The sequence below is a fragment of the Lissotriton vulgaris genome, chromosome 6, assembly GCF_964263255.1.
Source record: "Lissotriton vulgaris chromosome 6, aLisVul1.2, whole genome shotgun sequence".
In the NCBI taxonomy this organism is placed as follows: Eukaryota; Metazoa; Chordata; class Amphibia; order Caudata; family Salamandridae; genus Lissotriton; species Lissotriton vulgaris.
In genome coordinates this window covers 1,582,820,880-1,582,841,669 of record NC_141694.1, presented here as the reverse complement: position 1 = coordinate 1,582,841,669, position 20,790 = coordinate 1,582,820,880, and positions in this window count along the sequence as shown.

The window sequence follows — 20,790 nt, the reverse complement described above, 5'->3', positions numbered from 1 at the left end:
AAATTAAACAAGATCAGAGAGAACCAAGTATTATGCAAATATGTAAAATGGCTACAGAATTCATAGATATGAGTGAATAGCCATTTTATAGGAAGTGAAATGAAATGAATGAAATGAAATTAAATGAATAAAAACTTACATCACGCGACTTTGCCCGAAGGCATCAAGGCGCCTATCAAAAAAATCATAAAAGGCAAGTCCTAAAAACTAAGGGTAAGCTTTGGCAAAAAGCCATGTCTTCAGGGCCTTTCTAAAGGCTTGCATCGATGGCAGGGACCTAATTTCACAGGGTAGAGTATTCCACCATCTAGGAGCAAGGCTAGAAAAAGCCCTGCCTCCCCACTTGGTTCTTCGGACTCGGGGAACTGATAAAAAAATCTTCTTGGATGAACTGAGGTTTCTGGAAGGAGCATATGGAGCCAACAGATCTTTTATTCCTCCCATATCTGTTCTGGTTAGGGCCCCATAGGCCAGACAGAGAACCTTAAAGGAGATCCTGGCTTCAATCGGAAGCCAGTGCAAGGATTTCCTAGCGACAGTGGCTGATGATCTTCCAGGCAAGTCCAGCACAAACTTAGCCGCGGCGTTCTGCACAGTTTGAAGTCGCTGTAGTAAGCACTTATTTATTCCTGCATATAAGGCATTGCAGTAATCAAGCCGAGAGGCTATTAGTGCAACCACAATTTGCTTCCGGGCTTGCAGGGATAGATAGTGCTTAATCTTCCTGAGAATCTTTATGATGCCCCAACAGGTAGAAATTGTCTTGTTCACTTGTTGACCCATCGCAAGGGCCGGGTCAATCATGACCCCCAGGTTGCAGGCCAAGAGCGTGGGTGCAGGGCAGGTCACCAGAGATGAGGGTCACCATTCTGCAGACCAGATGTCATCCTTCCCGCCGAACACTAAGATCTCTGTCTTCTCGCCATTCAGCCTCAATGAATTGTAAATCATCCATTGAGCAACTGCCTCCATACAGTGTCTAAAATTGGAGGCAGAAGAGCTGACAGACTGGGCGAGAGACAGCAGGATCTGGGTGTCATCGGCGTAGGAGACTACCTCCATCCCGAACGATCTAATAAGCCTGGGCAGTGGGGTCACATAGATGTTAAACAGGGTCGGACTTAGCGCCGACCCCTGTGGGACCCCACATTGCACCGGCCTGGATGGAGATAGGAACTCCCCCAGCTTCACTTTCTGTTCCCTCTGGTCAAGGAAGGAGGCCAGTAACAGAAGGGCTGTCCCCTCCACCCCTATCTCCCTTAGCCAAGATGTTAACACCAAGGGAGACAGGGTATCAAACGCAGCCGTAAGATCTAACAGGATGAAGAGGGTGATTGTGCCCTTATCTACAGTAGTGCGGATGTTATCAAGCACTATGGTAAGGGCCGATTCCGTGCTATGGCCCCTCCGAAATCCGTGCTGCGAATGATCCAGGAGACTAGAGGTTTCCAGAAAGGATGCAAGATGCTGGTTAGGATGAGTTTCCAGCATCTTTGCAGGAGCTGGGAGCAGCGAAATGGGGCGATAATTTTTAAGAACCTCCGGATCAAGGGTCGGCTTTTTCAGCAGGGGTTTGACTACCGCTCTCTTCCACTGAGAGGGAAAGATACCATCTTGCATTGCCCGGTTCATAATCTCCAATAGAGGGGGCAGGAGAGTCTCCTTACACTGTTTAAGAAGTTTAAGAGGGCAAGGGTCAAGGGGAGACCCCGATGTAGTCTTAATCAGAAGGACATCCAATTCCTGTAGGGAAAGGGGAGGGAAACTAGACAAACAAACCGAAGTCGAGGATGCAGCAGATACTAGGGAAGGAATAGATTGAGGGGGAAGGAGCTATTGAAGCCCTTTGTAGCTCTAAGGCCGAGACAATGTCGACAATTTTTGTGTGAAAATAAAGGGCGATATTGTCACAAAGCTGCTGGGTGCCGATGACGGGGTCCGGGGGACTGCAGGGTAAATGTAAATGTAAATGTATTGGCATTTATATAGCGCACTACTTACCCGTAGGGTCCCAAGGCACTTCGACACCCTTCCTGGCTTCCCTGAGAGATGGTCACTTAATGGGTATCTCCAGGGTGAGACCAGGCATCCCCGGCGGTCTGGTGGGGCCGTTAGTGAAGATGAGGCAAGCTAATGCCCAGAGTTGCCGAGTGTGATCGCTGATCAGAGTGGGCACCGAGGCGAGAGAATTATCGAGTCCGCTGACCCTGGTCCAGAAACCTGCCGCGCCGGGAATCGAACCCTGTTCCCGGGCCGTCCTCTGCTCTCGGGTCTGCCGCCTCTAACCAGTGAGCCACACTACTTCACAGGGTAGTTAACGAATCGACGATCTTAAACAACTCCTACGGATATGTAAGAGCTGTGGTAAGATTGGAGAAATGCTCCTGGTTTACTCTCATGACCTCCGCCTTATATTCCCACAGGAGAATTTTATGGGTTTCCCTATCCTGTGCATCCCAGCTAGCACTCCAACGCCATTCCTGCTTCCTACAACCCTGTCTTAGCCTTCTCAGAAACTCCGAGAACCAGGGGTCTGACGGCCTTTTTCTGGCAGAGTAGTGAAGGGAGGCAGGTGCCAGGTCATCAATGGCTACTGTGATGGCATTTTCTAACATACACACCGCTGAACCCACATCCTCGTCCGTGGAGATGGCCGTGAAGGGAATTAGGGGAGCCAGTGAGTCATTAGTTATATTCTTAAAATTTCGCCTCGATTCCATTTTACTAGGGCCCTTCGGAATGTTGTTTATGGACGAAACATCCAATTTCAATGGGACTGCAAAGTTGTCCGACCAGGAGAGCGGGATGAGGGCATCGGTAGTCAGCCGACTATCGTTCGAAAAAACCCCATCCAGTGTATGGCCCGCCTGGTGGGTAGAACCCTTAACTAGCTGCTGCAGGCCGCAGGCAGATAGAGTATCAAGGAGAGAGAGGGTTTCACTTGCCTCTAGGTTTTCTAAATGGAAGTTCATATCTCCCAATACTGTTACATGCTCACAACCGAAATGAGGTTCTAAAATACTGAGCAAGTGCTGTACAAAATCTGCTCTGGGCCCAGGAGGTCTCTATATAAGAATGCCCGTGAAAGGAACAGCATATGATGCACTGATAGAGAAATGGAGAGCCTGAAAGGCATCGTGAGCGGCTGATAATAGGGTGGTGCGGCATGAGTGAGAGTCCCTATACAGAATACCCAGCCCTCCCCCTATACGTCGCACTCTGTCCTGCCTAAGTAGAGTGTAGCCCTCCGGTACTGCCTCAACCAAATCGGGTCCTGAAGATTCTTTTGCCCATGTTTCTGTAATGAAGACCCAAAAAGGTTTTCTATCCAAAACGAAATCCTTAAAAGACGCATTGTTCTTTATCAAGGATCTCGCATTAATCAGAAAACCATAGTCCTTACTTATGCTAGGCAATGGTTTACCAGTAGTGTCTGTATTAAGGGGTCCAGGAGGCGGTACAGCTCCCGTGCAGCATGTCCTAAAGCACCTACAGACGGGGCAAGTTTAGGAAGGCCTCGGGGGAAAACGAATAGTGGCATGGCAACCGAGAAGGTTTGAGTTTCAGCAGGACATGATTAGAGTACCTGATACAGCCGTGTACACTCCTAGTTGGTCCGATCACCCCATCGTCCAGCTCGTCCTGAGCGCGGACGGGCGCTGATGGGCTGGACTCTGGCATGCCTCCGGCGTTACTGCGGCACACACGCGGTGCGCATGCGCCGTGCGCTTGCATGCTCAGGTTTAAGTAGGGCTCTAGCCAGTCAGCCTGACTGCTAGAGCGCTAACCGCAATGGCGTCCGGCCGGCGTCCCCTTCAGACCCCCAAGGTGGCGAGGAGACTCCCAGTGAGCGCGCAGGAGAGCCGCTGAAACCGCGGTGTGGGGCACAATTAAGGTGCAAGAATGTGAAAGCAATTAAAAACAAGGGCAAACAGTAAAAGTATATTTTAAACTAAAATACAAAATGGGGCTTTTAAAAATACAACACAGCGCTCAAAAGTCAAAGCGTTAGTCGCAGTAGTACGTTGCCTTGTCAAGGCTGACCTACCCTTCTTTCAGCCTTTAAGTACGCTTCTCAATCACCTCTAGCCAGTCAGCCTGACTGCTAGAGCACTAACCACAATGGCGTCCGGCCGGCGTCCCCTTCAGACCCCCAAGGTGGCGAGGAGACTCCGAGGGAGCACGCAGGAGAGCCGCTGAAACCGCGGTGTGGGGCACAATTAAGGTGCAAGAATGTGGAAGCAATTAAAAACAAGGGCGAACAGTAAAAGTATATTTTAAACTAAAATACAAAACGGGGCTTTTAAAAATACAACACAGCGCTCAACATTCAAAGTGTTACGCACAGTAGTAGGTTGCCTTGTCAAGTGTGATAATATATCATCTTTAAGAGAAAAACATTCCATAGACAAACGGCTAACAAATTGGTCCAAAAAGATTTAAAGTGTGCAGCGCACCTTAGACCTGACCTGCAGCAGAAAAACAGTCCCACTAGCATTGAGACTCTGACCTTTGAGCCAATTCACTTCGACTCTTAGAGTGGCACAACTTTATTACTGAACCAGTCACACCATGCCATGCTGGTCAGTGCCAGGAGTGGGAAATAGGGTGGGGCAGTTCTTACGCATGCGCCATTTTACTTTGTTTAGATTCAGCACGCCCTGGCAGCCTGGGTGGGTGTGCATCGTAGGGTTGTGCTGACAGATCCAGGGGTGTAAAACCAAGTTCTGCAAGCACTACTCTGCAAGCTGTAGTCTACGTGCAAATTAGGAAACAATATGTATATTGGTTAAGTTGCGGTTCAGGCTAGGCACATTCCCCCACATGCATCAATCTAGGATTTTGCATTTCTTAAATAGCGAAAATTAAGGAATCGCTATTTAGGAAATGCAAAATGCTATGCATCATTTTTTTCGGTATTTCTTTGTGATTCGGTAAAAATCGCATTTTTTACCGAATCCCAAAGAAATACCGAATTCTTAAGTTAATTTTCGCAATTTCCATTGATTCCTATGGGCCAAAAGGCCCATAGGAGTCAATGCAAATTGCGAGTGGCACTTAGAAAATTTCATGGGTGCAGGGGGGGGTCCAAAGGACCCCCCCATGCACCCCTGAAATGTATTTTTCGCATCATGTTGCACACACACATGTCCTAAGGACATGTGTGTCCGTAACATGAATGTTGAAAAAAAAACAGTTAAAGCATTTTAAACACTTTTTCCAAATTTACCGAGTGGTTCAACCACTCGGTAAATTTGGAACCCTAAGTGCGAATTTTCACTTGTCAAAAGTGATGATGCATTGCTTTTAAGAAGTCGCACATCTGCGACTTCTTAAAAGCACCCGCAATTTTAGAACTCGCAACAATGTTGCAAATTCTAAAATTGCTTCATGTATCCCAAAAAGCACTTTTGCATTCGCAAACGGCCGATTTTAAGGAATCGCACCGTTTGCGAATGAAAAAGTGCTTGATGCATGTGGGGGATTGTGTTTTACTGATATCTCTGTAATTTAACTCTTGGTATTCCCCAAAGATCTTTCTTTGTGGTCACGAAAGCCCTATTCAACTGTTTTAGAACTTTAACACAAAGAAGTATAGTTCACCTGACTACATCAAAGAGGATGCACCAGCAGGACAGCTCATTGACTATTTTCTTCAAAGATTTGTACAGTCATGGCGGAGTTACGTAAAGGACACTACTCACTTTTTGAATTTATTGCAACATGTACAAGAAGATTGTCACAGATCTTGGCTTCTGTGCACTATCGACGTTACATCATTATATACGTCTATTCCATTAAAAGAGGGAATTGAGGCCTGTAAATGGGCCTTACTACAATTGCCAGAACTTACAGTGAACAAAGTTCTTTTATTGGAGTTACTGATTTTTTGCCTCCAACATAGTTATCTGAAATGGCAAGAGGACTTTTATTTACAAGTCGGCGGGACCTCCATGGGTTTTCCGGGGGCTCCTGCGTATGCCAATACGTTCATGGCACAGTTTGAAAATGACAATATTTACAATCAAGATACATGGAAGAAGAATCTGGTATTTTATGTAAGATTCATTGATGACATTTTCCTTATTTGGAAGAACACTAGGGCCCTATTGGAACAAGTCATTCTGGAACTGAACACCAAGAATGAGAGAATTACATTCAGGCATGTTATCAGCCAAGAGAGCATTCATTTTCTAAACGTCTTGATTAATAAACAAAAAAACACTTTAGAGACGTCCGTCTTTATGAAGCCTACAGACAGAAACAACTTGTTACTGCATTCCAGTTTTCACCCACCGTCATTGATAAGAAACCTTCCATATTCTCAGATGCTGAGAACCAAACGTATAACATCCAACGGCAACACTTTGCAAGAGACACTACTAAAACAGCAAGCAAAATTCCGTGAACAAGGTTATCTCCTTGACTGAAGCATTGAACAAAACACATTTGAAAGAACGCAATATTTTGCTCATTCCCAAGATCAAGAGTGAATCAAAACGTCATGTCTTTGTATCAAAGTATTCCACCAGATCTCATGCGATTAAAAGAATCATCAAATCAAGGTGGGAACTATTGAGACAAGAACCTGATTTCAATGGTTTATTCGACGAAGAACCACTGTTCACGTATACTCGCAGCAAAAACATTAAGGAAATCCTTTCTACGAAGATGGCGATGGAACAACAATTTCATGGAATGCAAAAGTGTTTTAACTGCGTGCATTTTAACAATGTTATAACTGGCAATGTGATACACCATCCACATTCCGGCAAAGCCATTACATTGAGATATAATGGGTGCTGAAACTCCTCCAACATAATCTACAGGATCAAGTGTCCGTGGGGATTACTATATGTCAGTAAAACTTCAAGAAAAATTAAAATACGAATCACAGAACATAAAAGCACGTTCCGTACTAAGTCCACAAAAATTTGCTTCCGATTGGCTTGAACATCAACACACTAACGCACAAATGAAATTTACCATCCTGGAATTATTAATTCCACGATCAGATCAGAACCACACCATAGTGTTAGCACAAAGGGAAGCTTGGTGGATTAAATACTTACGAACCTTAGTTCCAGGAGGGCTCAATGATAGGATTGAACTTCAATGCTTTCTGTGATATTTCTACTGTCCCATGCTTACTCATTGACAGCACTCAGTTTTGTAAATGTGTCTATCTTCTGGTCAAAATATCTTTTAAATTTCTGACACTGCTTTATTTTACGCACCTTTTTCTTCATTCGGGCTTGCTAGTCTAGTTTGTAATTAGTGGCACTCCGGGTGCAGCCAGGGGATTTTGAAGAGCATATGTAGAGGTTTCTGTTATGGCGGTCGTCTTTCGTAGAGTGACCCTACAAAATTATAAACTCTAGTTTTTGACATACTGTCTACGGTGATGCCCCACTTAGGCCAGTGTCACTTGTGACAATTTTTGTCTACTTATCCTGGAATATCACATTTATTCAGGTTTATATGGTTATTTATTATTATGCACTAATGAAGGGTTTATACTCTTTGACAATTACAGAGACGTGCTCTACATCTTTCAACACATGAGAGAGCAGATATCTCGAGTTTTGTTCCCTGAGTTCTAGCTTCTACAAAGATCAGTCTGATGCCTTCACTGTCAGTTCCCTTGAGGTGCCCAGCTTAAACTAGACCGGTTATTTTAATGGAGCTTTTCACCACTATAAGATGGCCAAACCTTTTAAGTCCTACTTCCATGTTTATCAGGTTTGCGTTCGAGCATTATCAAGGCTGCTGGTGGCTTGCAGCGTGTGATTTGCAACAAGCGGGAAATCGAATACGATCGGTGAACATGTTTATGGTGACTGACAATAGGTATTAGAGAGAAGAATTGGGTGTAGGAGTTGCTTGTGAGCGTGAGGAGTGCGGCACCCATCTAAGGAGTTTCCTGTTTTGTTTCAGAGCGTGAGGTAATTCATTACAGCACACTTATACAAGTTGGCGCCATATACAGACACAGGTTCAAGCCGGGTGAACACGACTATGGTGAGTGTCATGATGTAATTTCATGCAGGAACACAGTATTTGTGAAGATGTTCAGCGTGAGAAGCTTGGTGTTGTATTCTACTTAATTATAACAGGTTTTCTAGCCCTGCTGCCTCTAGCTGCTCAGCCAGAGTATGTCTTAGTATTAGAATGTTGGTGTGCCTGTGATGCGTGGAATGCCTGGGTGACTGAGTGGGATGAATGTGGCAGTTGGAGATGGGCTGAGCAGCTGGGGAGGCTGCTCCTGGTGGGGCTGGTACCACACTAGGCTGGCTGGAGTACAGAGATGTTGTTACCTTACCTGAAGACTGAATAAACATGTCTAGAATACATCCTGGCTCCTGGTGTCATTTCCACGAACGACACAACATTATTTTGGCGTCGAGGATGAAATACGAACCCACGCGTGCAAAGCACAATGGACTTTTGTGATGTGATGTATTTTTGTCATCGCTGCATCCTAGCATTTAGAAATATGTTCTAGTATTGATTTCTTATCGCTGCATTCTAGAGATTCGCAATTTGTTCTATTGTTGATTTTCACCTCTTTTAATTTTTCCATCTTCTTGGATACTTTTTCCATTTGTTCCATCTTTGAAATTAGTAAAGTGATTGTATTGCAATGTAATTGTTTTCTTTTGTTTTAAGAAAAAGAGGTAATGTTGTATTCTACTTAATTTTAACAGGTTTTCTAGCCCTGCTGCCTCTAGCTGCTCAGCCTGAGTGTGTCTTAGTATTAGAATGTTGGTGTGTCTGTGATGCGTGGAATGCCTGGGTGACTGAGTGGGATGAATGTGGCAGTTGGAGATGGGCTGAGCAGCTGGGGAGGCTGCTCCTGGTGGGGCTGGTACCACACTAGGCTGGCTGGAGTACAGAGATGTTGTTACCTTACCTGAAGACTGAATAAACATGTCTAGAATACATCCTGGCTCCTGGTGTCATTTCCACGAACGACACAACATTATTTTGGCGACGAGGATGAAATACGAACCCACGCGTGCAAAGCACAATGGACTTTTGTGATGTGATGTATTTTTGTCATCGCTGCATCCTAGCGTTTAGAAATATGTTCTAGTATTGATTTCTTATCGCTGCATTCTAGAGATTCGCAATTTGTTCTATTGTTGATTTTCACCTCTTTTAATTTTTCCATCTTCTTGGATACTTTTTCCATTTGTTCCATCTTTGAAATTAGTAAAGTGATTGTATTGCAATGTAATTGTTTTCTTTTGTTTTAAGAAAAAGAGGTAATGTTGTATTCTACTTAATTTTAACAGGTTTTCTAGCCCTGCTGCCTCTAGCTGCTCAGCCTGAGTGTGTCTTAGTATTAGAATGTTGGTGTGTCTGTGATGCGTGGAATGCCTGGGTGACTGAGTGGGATGAATGTGGCAGTTGGAGATGGGCTGAGCAGCTGGGGAGGCTGCTCCTGGTGGGGCTGATACCACACTAGGCTGGCTGGAGTACAGAGATGTTGTTACCTTACCTGAAGACTGAATAAACAAGTCTAGAATACATCCTGGCTCCTGGTGTCATTTCCACGAACGACACAACATTATCATCTGATTAAGGGATTCTACTTTCTTGTTGTAGATCGTGTGGCACTTCAGCATTACTTATGTACACAAGTTGGCGCTACTAACCAATACAGGTATTGCTGCAGTTACGTTCAATTATATAATTTAAGCAGCTCTGAGTATGTTGCCGTACATTAGCACACACGTGTAGTGCTCAGACCTATACGTTTATCCTTCACAGATAGCCTACTTTGGCTACACTGTCCTTAAGGCGGACAACGTCGCTTCACCCCAGTAAGTAGAATCTTTATGGTCCTCACAGAAGTCAGGTGGTGGTCGTTTGAGGATATAGCAAACTTGTGAAGTAGATAACCCATGGGTATTTCTCTGCATTTACATAGAGGGACGTCATGAAAACTTCATCGAGGTTCCCATCCAGATACATTCCACACATCTAAAATACAGTGAGTGTGTCATTACTCGTCTATTATGTTAGGAGTTACGGCAGTTAAGGTGTACTATATTCTAACATGTACAGTGAATGGTTGTACACCTGTTCAGATTAACAGGATGATTGTCATCTATCATGGAGCTCAGTATAATTTATATGCACTTGGTGACAGCTTTTCTTTGGTGCACTATCCATTTCTTTTTGACCTTGTGTAGATGCATGAGGTATTTTCACCTATATGTAATCACAGTAATTATTGGCCATTGTTGATGTAAGCATCTTCTGAAAAATGGAGCTTTGTGATATTAGGATTGGAATGGTCAAAAAAACTTTATTGTAAAATGTTTACTGTTTTTTATTTAGTATTTTTTTCCTTCAGTGCCCCTGAAGAAGGGAATCCTCCCAAAATGCATTGGGCTCAATTTATTTTTGGTTGTGTGGCATATAAAATGTTTTAACGATTTACTGTTCTGTAGATAGACAGTAGTGTTTACATTGTTTATTTGACAACAATATTGTTAGGATTGTTTTGAAGTAATTTAGTAATTCATGAAAATGACAATGAATACATTTGCTCAACGATTTGGTTTTGAGAATGATTCTTTCATTGATTAATGTGATATAAGTTTGTTGGATTCTAATGTTTTCATTTCAATACTGTAAATCTAGCTGTGCGTTTGGCATACCAGTGGTTTTCCACTAGCTGTTCTTCATATTGCGGGGCTGGCCGCCCAATCCCCAAACAGCATGCATCTTTAGCAAAACAGATCTAAGAGTCTTTGAAATAAGCAACAAATAGGGTGTGCACAGGTAAAAAAACAGTTTTGTTTACATCAAAGAGGAGCCAGAAGAATGCACAAATCACATGTCCACGGCAGCCATCAGCTAGGCATATGTGTCTTGTATGTTAACAACTGAAGCAAACTGGTTTAGCTTAAATGAAAATACCAATGCTGTGGCATGTAGAGTTCAATTGACATCTTTAACATTAAACCACAGACATATATGGCATTTTTGACCATATCAATTCAACTAAGAAACACATTTAATGTATTGCACCACGCTAATATCTAGCCAGCTAAATATGCAAATTTCATGACTACATGCTCACACAAATATAGAACTACACAGTTGTCCTGCTCATCAACACTGAACTAGTCACATTCAAATGTGCTATATGTGTTTCTAGTGACATATGCTCACTAAACAGATAGTGGTACAAAACGTGAGACACTGCATTCCTTCAAAGCATACACAGTGCTGTTTCAGACTCACACCCTCACTAATGTAGCATTTCAACCACAGACGCACTGCTCTCAAACGTGTCATGTTAAGAATTTTTGACAATTTTACACAAATTCTTGGGTGGCTTTCACCACTCTTTTTCACTTTTCAGGTCTTGGCTGATCCAGAATAGCAAAACGTGAACATGCATTGCATATTTTTCCTAAGAAAGTTGGTACCACTTGGGAAGAGTCTACATATTGCCCATTCAGCATTTGTTGGGGAGTCACCTGGTTTCCCTAAGGCCCAGCTGTCAGAGAGAATTCTGATTTCTTTATCTGTCAAGAAGTCTCCTGATTTCCTGTTTCCCAGTCTGCATCCCTTGGACAGTCTACAGATTTCCCTAAAGCTTAATTGGACAGTGTGAGGAAGATGCCCGATTTCCATATCTCCTATTCAGCCCCTGTAAAAAAAATGCCCTCATTTCCCTTCCTTCCAGTCTGTGTCTGAGAGGCCCCAGAATTAATTGCCATCCAGTTGGCACCTAAAAGGAGGTCTTACGATTTCCTTGCCACCCAAACGAGCGTGCAGCAGGGCTTAATTTGAGCCGGAGACTGAAGGTGGGGCCCACCACCACTCATTTTTGGGTACCAGCAGTCAGTCTGTGACCCAACACAAGACAGAGACAAGCACAGAATGGGGGAAAGAAAAAGACAGATTGAAGAGACATAGGTGGAATGAAGGCCTCAAAGCTGTGGTACCCTGTGTGCTGACTTTCGGTAGTGCTGACTAACATTTTTCTATGAAATGTTTTCGTCCCTGGCACTTACCCTTTTACAAATTAAGCACTGGCTTGTAAGAAACTTCTGATTTCCTTCTTGTTCATGCTGCAGCTGTTGCAAAGTCTCCTGCCCCCACTTCACCCCTCCCCTGCCCCAGGTTGTTAAAAATTGAACATTTGTTTCCATGTTCCTTCAGCTGTCACTGTGGGCAGCACCGCCACATGCCTCCATCTTTGCGCCAGCACAGTTACTCCCACCTCTTCCCCACCCTGCCCTCCTGGAAGGCGAGCTCTATTTACCCGAACAACGGCAAGTTTTGTTTTGTTCGACTGCTCAGGGGGAAAATGCATAACTGGATGTCAGCCGGAAAAAGAGTGTGAAGCAGATAGAATGTAGGAAACGGTGGAAGGATTGGCTACTGTTCAGTCTACAGAATCTCCTGACAGAAGAAACTCCTGCTGGGGTTTGAGATTCACAGAGCCAACTGGCGAGACACCTGCCAGTAACTAGCTGAAACTCCCAAACCAGTCAGCTACAGAATGCACCATGCCACTGCATTCAAAAACACTGCCCTGAATTCTTTTATATTATAGACACATTCACCTTCATGCTGGTGACTGTCAAATATATAGATTCCTAATGGAGGAAAACAATTAGGGACACCTGTTCGCGGTGGAGGCCACATCGGGCAAACAATGTCCACCCTGTCTCACACCCGGGTGGCATACAGACAGGGTCACATCGGGGACCGATACACATGCCCTTCACAAGGCAGCCAAGCCAGTATACACGACTACAACGCCAATAATATATTGTCCTATTAACCTCTTGCAGTCGAGTCAGTCATGGCACCGGGCCGGCAAGCAGCAACTGGCACGGAATGATGGACTGTCTCGGCACTCGACTTGAGTCAGAGAGATTCCTCTCTGCTGTCCATGTCCTGTCTGATGCAGCACCTTCAAGAAAGTTCCAGTGCAGACACGTGGGAAGCAGTCTGAGGTTGAGTCTGAGCAGACTCGAATCATCGGCTTCCCGTCTGCCACATCCCTTTCCAAATTCTTCACAGGGTGGGTCCCACCACACAATGTAATGAGTTGGGAAAGGGGTGGGTGACAGTCTCCACTCTCTGATTGACGTGGAGGGTTAGTGATACTGGGCTTAGACTTAACACGCCCAGGGCTAAATTTACCTACACGCCATCAGGGGGTGGAGACTGGGCCCTGTAGCTAGGTCTTTGCCGAGCTGATGGCATCACAGCCTTCTGGGCTGTGAGGTTTTCAGCCCGACAAACACTTAGGCTTCTTTGGGCCCGCAAGGGGAGTCAGTCACGTCACGTGACATGCTACCCTTGAAGTCACGGCTGCGGTATTGGTGAGGGGCCAGGGCTTCTTGGGCAGACAGCGCCTGGCTGACAGTGGCTTTGTTAATTGTGTAACACTAATGGTGATGGAGCCAAAATTAGAAGTAAAAAATCATATATTTTTTAAATAAATAATTATGACTAAGCAACTTTTGTGAACGGGGGGAGCCCCAACACCCTAGGGGAGAAACCACCACAGCGTAATACTACTCAATCTGAGTGCCGCATTTGATACTATAACCCACAGCCTCTTTTGTCAAAGGCGAAAGGAATGTTGTGTTGGTTGTCTGGCCCTAAGATTACTTTCTTCTTTCTTTGTCTAACAGCACATTTCAAGTAACCCGGAGACCTTTAACCTCTGAGACACTGACTCTTCGACAAGCAGTTCCACAGGGCTCTATTTTGAGCCCCACGGTATTTAATGTTTACATGTGCCCTCAGAGCTCATTTAGAAACATAATGTTAAAGTAGTATCATACACAGACGAAATGCAATTGATTGTGGCTCTCTCTCAGCATGAGGGTGGTTTGACTCTCCAGTTCAAATCTTGCCTGATGGAACTGGCCTCTTGGATGACGAGAGCTGTTTATGGTCAACAGCGTGGTGGTGGCCTGACTCCCTTGGCCTGATCCCTGAACCTAAGCCGAAGGTTCATAATTTGGGAGTTTAGTTTGATGATAATCTTTCATTTGAACCCCAAATCAGCTATGTGGGTGGAATGTGCTTCATCACTCTGAAAATGTTAAGAAAGATGGTTCTTCTTATTGAATCAAGTAAAATGGTGGTTTACTCACCAGTTACTTCCCAGTTAGATTACTGCAATGTACTCTACCTGGGAGCTACAAAGGGTAACATAATTGTATTTGAAAGAATGCAAAATGCTGCGGACCACCTGTTTCTTAATCTCCCCAAAAGGACTTCCACTACAGCAGCATTAGCCACCTTTCACTGACTTTGGCTTGAAAAGAGAATCTGCTTCAGGGCTCTTTGTTTCTGCCATAGGATTCTTGCTTTCAAAGGTCCCAAATACTTGCGCCCCCTGATAAAGCCCTATTCCCCACAACGTTACCAAAGATACATTAAGGCCAATCATGTGCAAATTCCCATGATCCAAAGGGCGAGATTGGGGGCACGTTCCTTTTCCTTCCTTGCAGCCAAAATTTGGAATTCTCTCCTGGCACTGATAAGGGACAAACCTTCGGAGACTCGGTTTAGTAATTTTTTATAATCCTGGCTCTTTAGTTCCACATAGTCACCCTCCTTGGGCTCTGTGTTGCTTCTGTTGGGCTTCGGTAACCTCGTCTTGGTGTAAGCGCTGGGACACACCAGTGTGCTGTAACCAGACGCTCTATAAATCAATATATTGGGCCCGATTCACAGAACTAACTTAAGACAATATCCTAAACTTATTACCATTTTTGTATTCACAGAAGACACTTACTCATTTTGGTATTCACAGAAGACACTTACTCATTTCGGTATTCACAGAAGTTAGGACTCCTAACTATAAGACTCCTAAATGCCTTCTATGAACACTGATCTTAAAATTTGGATTTTTTTCAATTTAGTAGCAATAAAGTTAGGACTCCTAACTTTAGGACTCCTAAATGCATTCTGTGAATACTGAAAGTCTTAAAATTAGGATTTTTCTCAATTTATAAGTCCTAAAGTTAGGACTCCTAACTTTTCTCCAATGTAATGAATTTATTTTACTAACCCTCATTAGAGGGACCTGTAGAAGTTTAATCTATTTTAGATGCCTTGGCAAAGGAACAAAATTGATCCTTGGCTATCCTGGCATCATCAAAGGATGCCGTAATTTATCTGAGGCAATTTAAAGAAGGCAAGGTGGCAACTCCACTGTTTATAAAAAATGTATTCTAAAAATCAGAGTGGATGATGGATGTAATGCCACACTACAAGTCATTTCAAAATATGTGTGCAAAATATATGTCATTAATGTTCTTTCCCTGAGTAGAGCTCCTATGCCCTCCCCTGGCATGTGGCCAGGGACATGACCACCCTGCTCTGTCACTCAAAAAAGATAGTGGGGCAGCTCCTCTCCCAGTGGGATTGGTGCCTGTTTGACTACAGGGACAAAAAAGGAGTAGGCCCAGGTGTTAATTACTTCTGGCTAAGACGGGGTAGGCCTCTTCGAAGTTCCTTGGCACATCCCAGATCTTCATCCTGCTAGAGGACGGAACACGCAAGACCTTTGTCTCAGCCCTGGGAGCATGTTCACTTGACACCTCATCAAAGAAGGTATTCAGTTCCTGGATGACCATTGCAGTGCATGCAAATGGGCCTCTAGAGCTATAGGCAGGGAAAGGGTAACTTTTCTAAAAATACCCTTTCAAAAATATTTATTACAGAACTGAAACCCCCAGTGAATTGTACTTGTAACAAACATTTAAAAATGTCCAAACACAAACTTTGTAGCTTTTGCATAGCCAGACATAATATTATTCAATATAATATAGTAGGCCAGTGCTTCCTTATAGAACATACAACCCTGCTAGGGTGAGAATAGTCTTTTGGGCCTTTCGCTATGAGGGCATGTTTAACATTAACTTTCATCATGTCCTAATTTTAAACACCATCTCCCTCCCTTGTGGGCAGTAAGGCTTACTTAGGGATGACTTATTATCATATAAATGGCGGGTTTAGACCTGTCAAAAGGGGTTATTTTTTACAGGCCACATTTGCAGTTTCAGTGTACCATGTGTAGCCTACCAGTTTATATTTTAACTGCAAATTCAGCTTGTCACAATGACTTCTTTTGACAGGCATGCAGTTATTTTTGCATTGTCGCTGAGGAGGTGGCACAGGAGGTGCTACAGCCCACATGTAACATTTAACTTAAGAGGTCCTGGGTATACTTGGGGTTCTATAAAATGAGGACTTATAGGTAAGTTAAATATGCTAAATAGTGGTATGCCAATTTCCTCATGTTGAAAGCTGTCAAGCAAGCCACTCACCTGGTGTTTTTCTTTGTTCTTCTCTAACAATGATAGAATCCCCGTCTCCTCTGTAGTTCCCCAAACGGAAGAGTTTTATTAAGTACTCTGAAGTCTGAAAAGCCACCAAGGGGAAAGGGGGATGGGAATCAAAAGACAAGAAAAGAGACACTGCTTCGACTGGTGAAATTGCAGCTAACCATTGGTCCACTGTTCACAACTTCTCACTGTGGAATGGGTATAAGTCTCTTGTACTGGCAACTTCAAATTATTATCAACAACACAAGACCTGTTCTTATGGTGAGTGTACTATTCCTGATCCACACCAACCTACAGTTTTATTGGGTTGGAGCTGTGGCCATAATCATCTGGCCAGCTTTTTACTAGACCAGGCTCACCCTTTGTGGTTATTTCATGTAAAAAGATGTGATGTATACACTATATCTCCTATCTTGCTCTCCCTCCCCACCCAGGCCTCATCTCTGCAGCTGCAAATCTCCGCCATCAGATAATCTCTGTCTCTGTGCAGGCCACTTATCAACTCATCAAAGGAGTTTGGCTAAGTCTGTTAAGGGCTGGCCAATCAGGAAAGGCTGCTAGAAGGCTAGATTTTGGCTCACAGAAAACGTTCTATAACTTATTTTCTGTATTAGTTACGATAAATTCAACAGTGGCAAGTTGTTAGATTTATCATTACCAGTCTTTTAAATCCTTGAAAAAGTATTTTAGCTCTTTCCAGTTAATAGTTACACTGTATTACAGTATTCCCATCTTGGCCCATGGAGCTAAAAGAGCTACAATGGGGAAACACTACATTGATAGTTTTCCCTTCACCACGGCAGATAAAACATCCTTTGAAATGTCCCTCCTTATTTCTACGTGGCACCCTACCCTAGGGTAGACCTTAGCGTTGACTTACATGTAAACATAAGATGGTTTAATACTTTGGTAAGACGTTTAAATCAAAAGTCGAATTAGCAAGTAATTTCACTTTAAAAGAAGCTTGCAAAGCAGGGCTGACTTTTAAAACGACAGCAAGCCACACAGTAGTGCACACTCAAGTGCCTCAAAGCTGCTGGGCTTCGAAACCTACATGACCTACCTTATACTAGGGACCTACAGGTAGGTTGTTAGTGCCAATTGTAATTACACCTAATTAGCATATACCCCTTTAATAAGAGCACTGACCCCAGGGCCCACAAGGCCCAGGGCACAGACAGAGTCAGTTAGCACTAGTATCAGTCAAAAGAACGGGCGTGATCAGGGCAACTAGGATGACTTTCTCACACTGTGAAGTGCTGCAACTTATGTTCCTGCACTTTGAGGTGTGCAGGTGAAGGGGCAGGAACATCTCACTTATTTATTCATACATCACATAACTGTAAGTCACACTCCCAGTTAAATGTTGTACAGCCAAGTCCAGCTCTGTCAAGTATGTCCAGTCCATGTGTGATATGCAGCACCAGGTTCACCTTTGCATTCTGAGACTTGTAGTGGAATGTAGAACATGAGTAACCAGGAGTACAAGTCCCACAATACAAAGCAAAAAGCCTGGACTGGAGAAGCACATCATGCATTAACACTTGAACACTAACCAACCTGACTGGGACAATGCAGGCCCCCTAGCACCATGAGGCCAGTGTATCTAACTTGGGTCAATGCAGCCAAACCTGGCCTAAAAGCAGTGGAGTGGAATGGGGTTGGCAGAGGATGTACTCATCTGAGAGGGGGTTCAGGTTTGGAGTATGTTAAGTATTGCCAAGTTGGCTCTTGCAAACAGCCAAGTGAAAAGTCACTAGTATGAAACTACTTTGCACGCAGCTGTCAGGATGTGCTGTGTGAGGGCACATAGGTGTCCGCTGCCATGTCACAGACCACCCTACCATATATACTCACAAAAGGGTTAACTAGGAGCATTATACCACCCTTAAACAAAACTACTGTCCGGCTCCAATATGAATCATAACACAGAACGTGCGTGGGTGTAAAAAGAAGAAGAACGGATGTAGCATGATGGGAGTGCTGTGCTGTTAGGACAAGAAACCTCACTCACCCGAAGGTGACATAATTCATCATTGGGTTCCCTTCACATACACTAGGACTGCAAGTAACCCATTGTGAGCTACAACTCAACATAGGGAGGAACAGAGGTGTTTTCTACTCAAGATGAGCTATGTTAATGGGTATGAGTGAGGGTCGGAGTGCAAATTAAGTGAAACAAGTATGATCTAAAACTATCTTGTGGTGGGACAAAAATGTCATTTGTTCTGGTGCCCCCACTGGATAGAGTTAAAAACAATAAGGATAGGGATTGTTATGATTCCCTACCCTATGTGGTCAACATGTTTCTGCCAAATAAGATTTGAAAAAGTTCAAGGCATTCATCAGGACCAGGGTATGAATGTCACTCTACTATTGTGTTCAAAATATTTAAATCTAGCCATACAAACAACTTGATGGTTCTTCTTGTGACCCCTTCGCAGTTGTACGGTCCACTTAGAACACCTGAGCGTGACTAAAAACTTCGCTCAACCATCATCAATCCCTACCTGAAGTACAGAGCTTCGCTGCTTCCGGGCGCTTTTTCCTGTATGGGACTGGTCAAAGACTGCCCTACCTCCTGTCATATACAAATGTATACTGGGGGAGGGGGTGAATGCAAATGACATACACCAGAGGATCATTATTGTTTCCTGCCAGAAAAGATGTTGTGTGAGTCTGGTGGGCCCAAAGTAGTGTAGTACAATGTAGGTGTGGCTGAGCACATTGAACTGCCACTGTGTCTGAATGGGGAGTCACTGCATAGCAAGGAGGTAGGTTGTGACATGTGCTGAAAGGTAGCCTGAGTAATACTCACCCACTGCTGTGTCTGATAATGTCACTCTTGTCTCACAGCTGTGAAGGGAGGCCTTAGAAGAGGACATTGGTGTACTACATCCTACATGTAATGTGAACCAGGGTGAAGTTATAGCAGGTGTCAGGAGGGAAAAACAAATGTCTGTCTATGCCACATATGTCAAAGCAGGATGATGTGAATCAGGGAATAGTGAAGTGAGAAGATGAGATCAGTGTTTTCGAAGATAGACTTGTTTTTTGCATGTTTGAAGGGTGAGGTGTATGGGCCTAGTTGTGTGGCCATATAGAGTAGGTACATATCACAGAGTATCATTACTATTTGCTTGTGGAGTAAAGCTTGAGTCATAGCTCTCAAATACAGTCAGCCATATTGGTCAATTGCATATGGTAACTTATACCGGTAGTATTGGTGTCACATGAGTGTCAATTAATGATCTGGGTGCCATCAACGTGTTACAGTACGTTGAGTCCTTGAGTCTAAATGTGGATTGCAAGAGGAGTCATGTACATGTACAAGTGAGCAGATCTGAGTTATGCCATGTTTGATACTCTACAAATAGCCAACTCTGCCAACACGTAACAGCCTTCAACTGCACACCACACATCATATATTCCACTATATCACTGGGAATAACACTCAATAAGAATCTAACCATACAGGAACACATCAGCGTAGCCACCAGAGGAGCAAACTTTCATTTGAATATTATTAGAATACTAAAACCCTTCCTTACTGTCAATGACCTCAAATTGGCCGTGCAAGCTCTAATGATACCCAGATTAAACTATAGGATTAAAACATTATGTGGTTTGCTGAGATCCAGACTGTCTCCACTATGAGCCTCCTTCAACACGCCTGCAAGGCTTGTCGCCAGCTCCAAAAAGAACAACTGCATCTCCCCTGAACTAAAGGCACTTAACTGGCTTCCTTATGAGGCAAGAACACAGCTAAAAATTGCTTGCATGACACACAAAGCCCTGCACTTCAACACAACAAAGTATATAGCCAATAAACTAGATTTATCAGGCGGTGGCAGAAATTCAAGAAGCACTAGCACCTTGCTGTTAAAACCTCAAAAAATTTGAAAACAGAAACGATAAAACCATATCTTCTCCAGTCTAGCACCTAAATATGGAACTCCCTGCCCCCGGAAATCAGAATAAACCCATCAATCACTTTCATCAAAAAAGAAGTCAAATTACTTTTGATGAACAAAACTTTATCTTGATCCCAATTCTTGAGCTAGTTCGGCACTTACCAGATGCAGCCCACCTACCAGGATCCACACTTGACTCTTAGTGAGAATGACTAACGCACTCCTGCATAACATCTGGATCTACAATGAGTATTGGCAACTTTTATGTTCTCCTGTGATCCACTCATATATGTGTTCCCATTTTTTTTCCACCCCATCCATTTGATGTGATCTACAATGAGTACCATCATCATCTATGCTGTAAGGTTATACTTGTTCATAGTTTTTCACTCTATCTATTTGATGTAACATTTCCAAAGTGTTCTGATACCCTTCCAGGGTCCAGCTCGCCCTATATAAAATTTTAAAAAATAAAATAAAAAATAAACCATGAGGCAGAGGCCAGAGCTACATCTCTGCCATGTGAC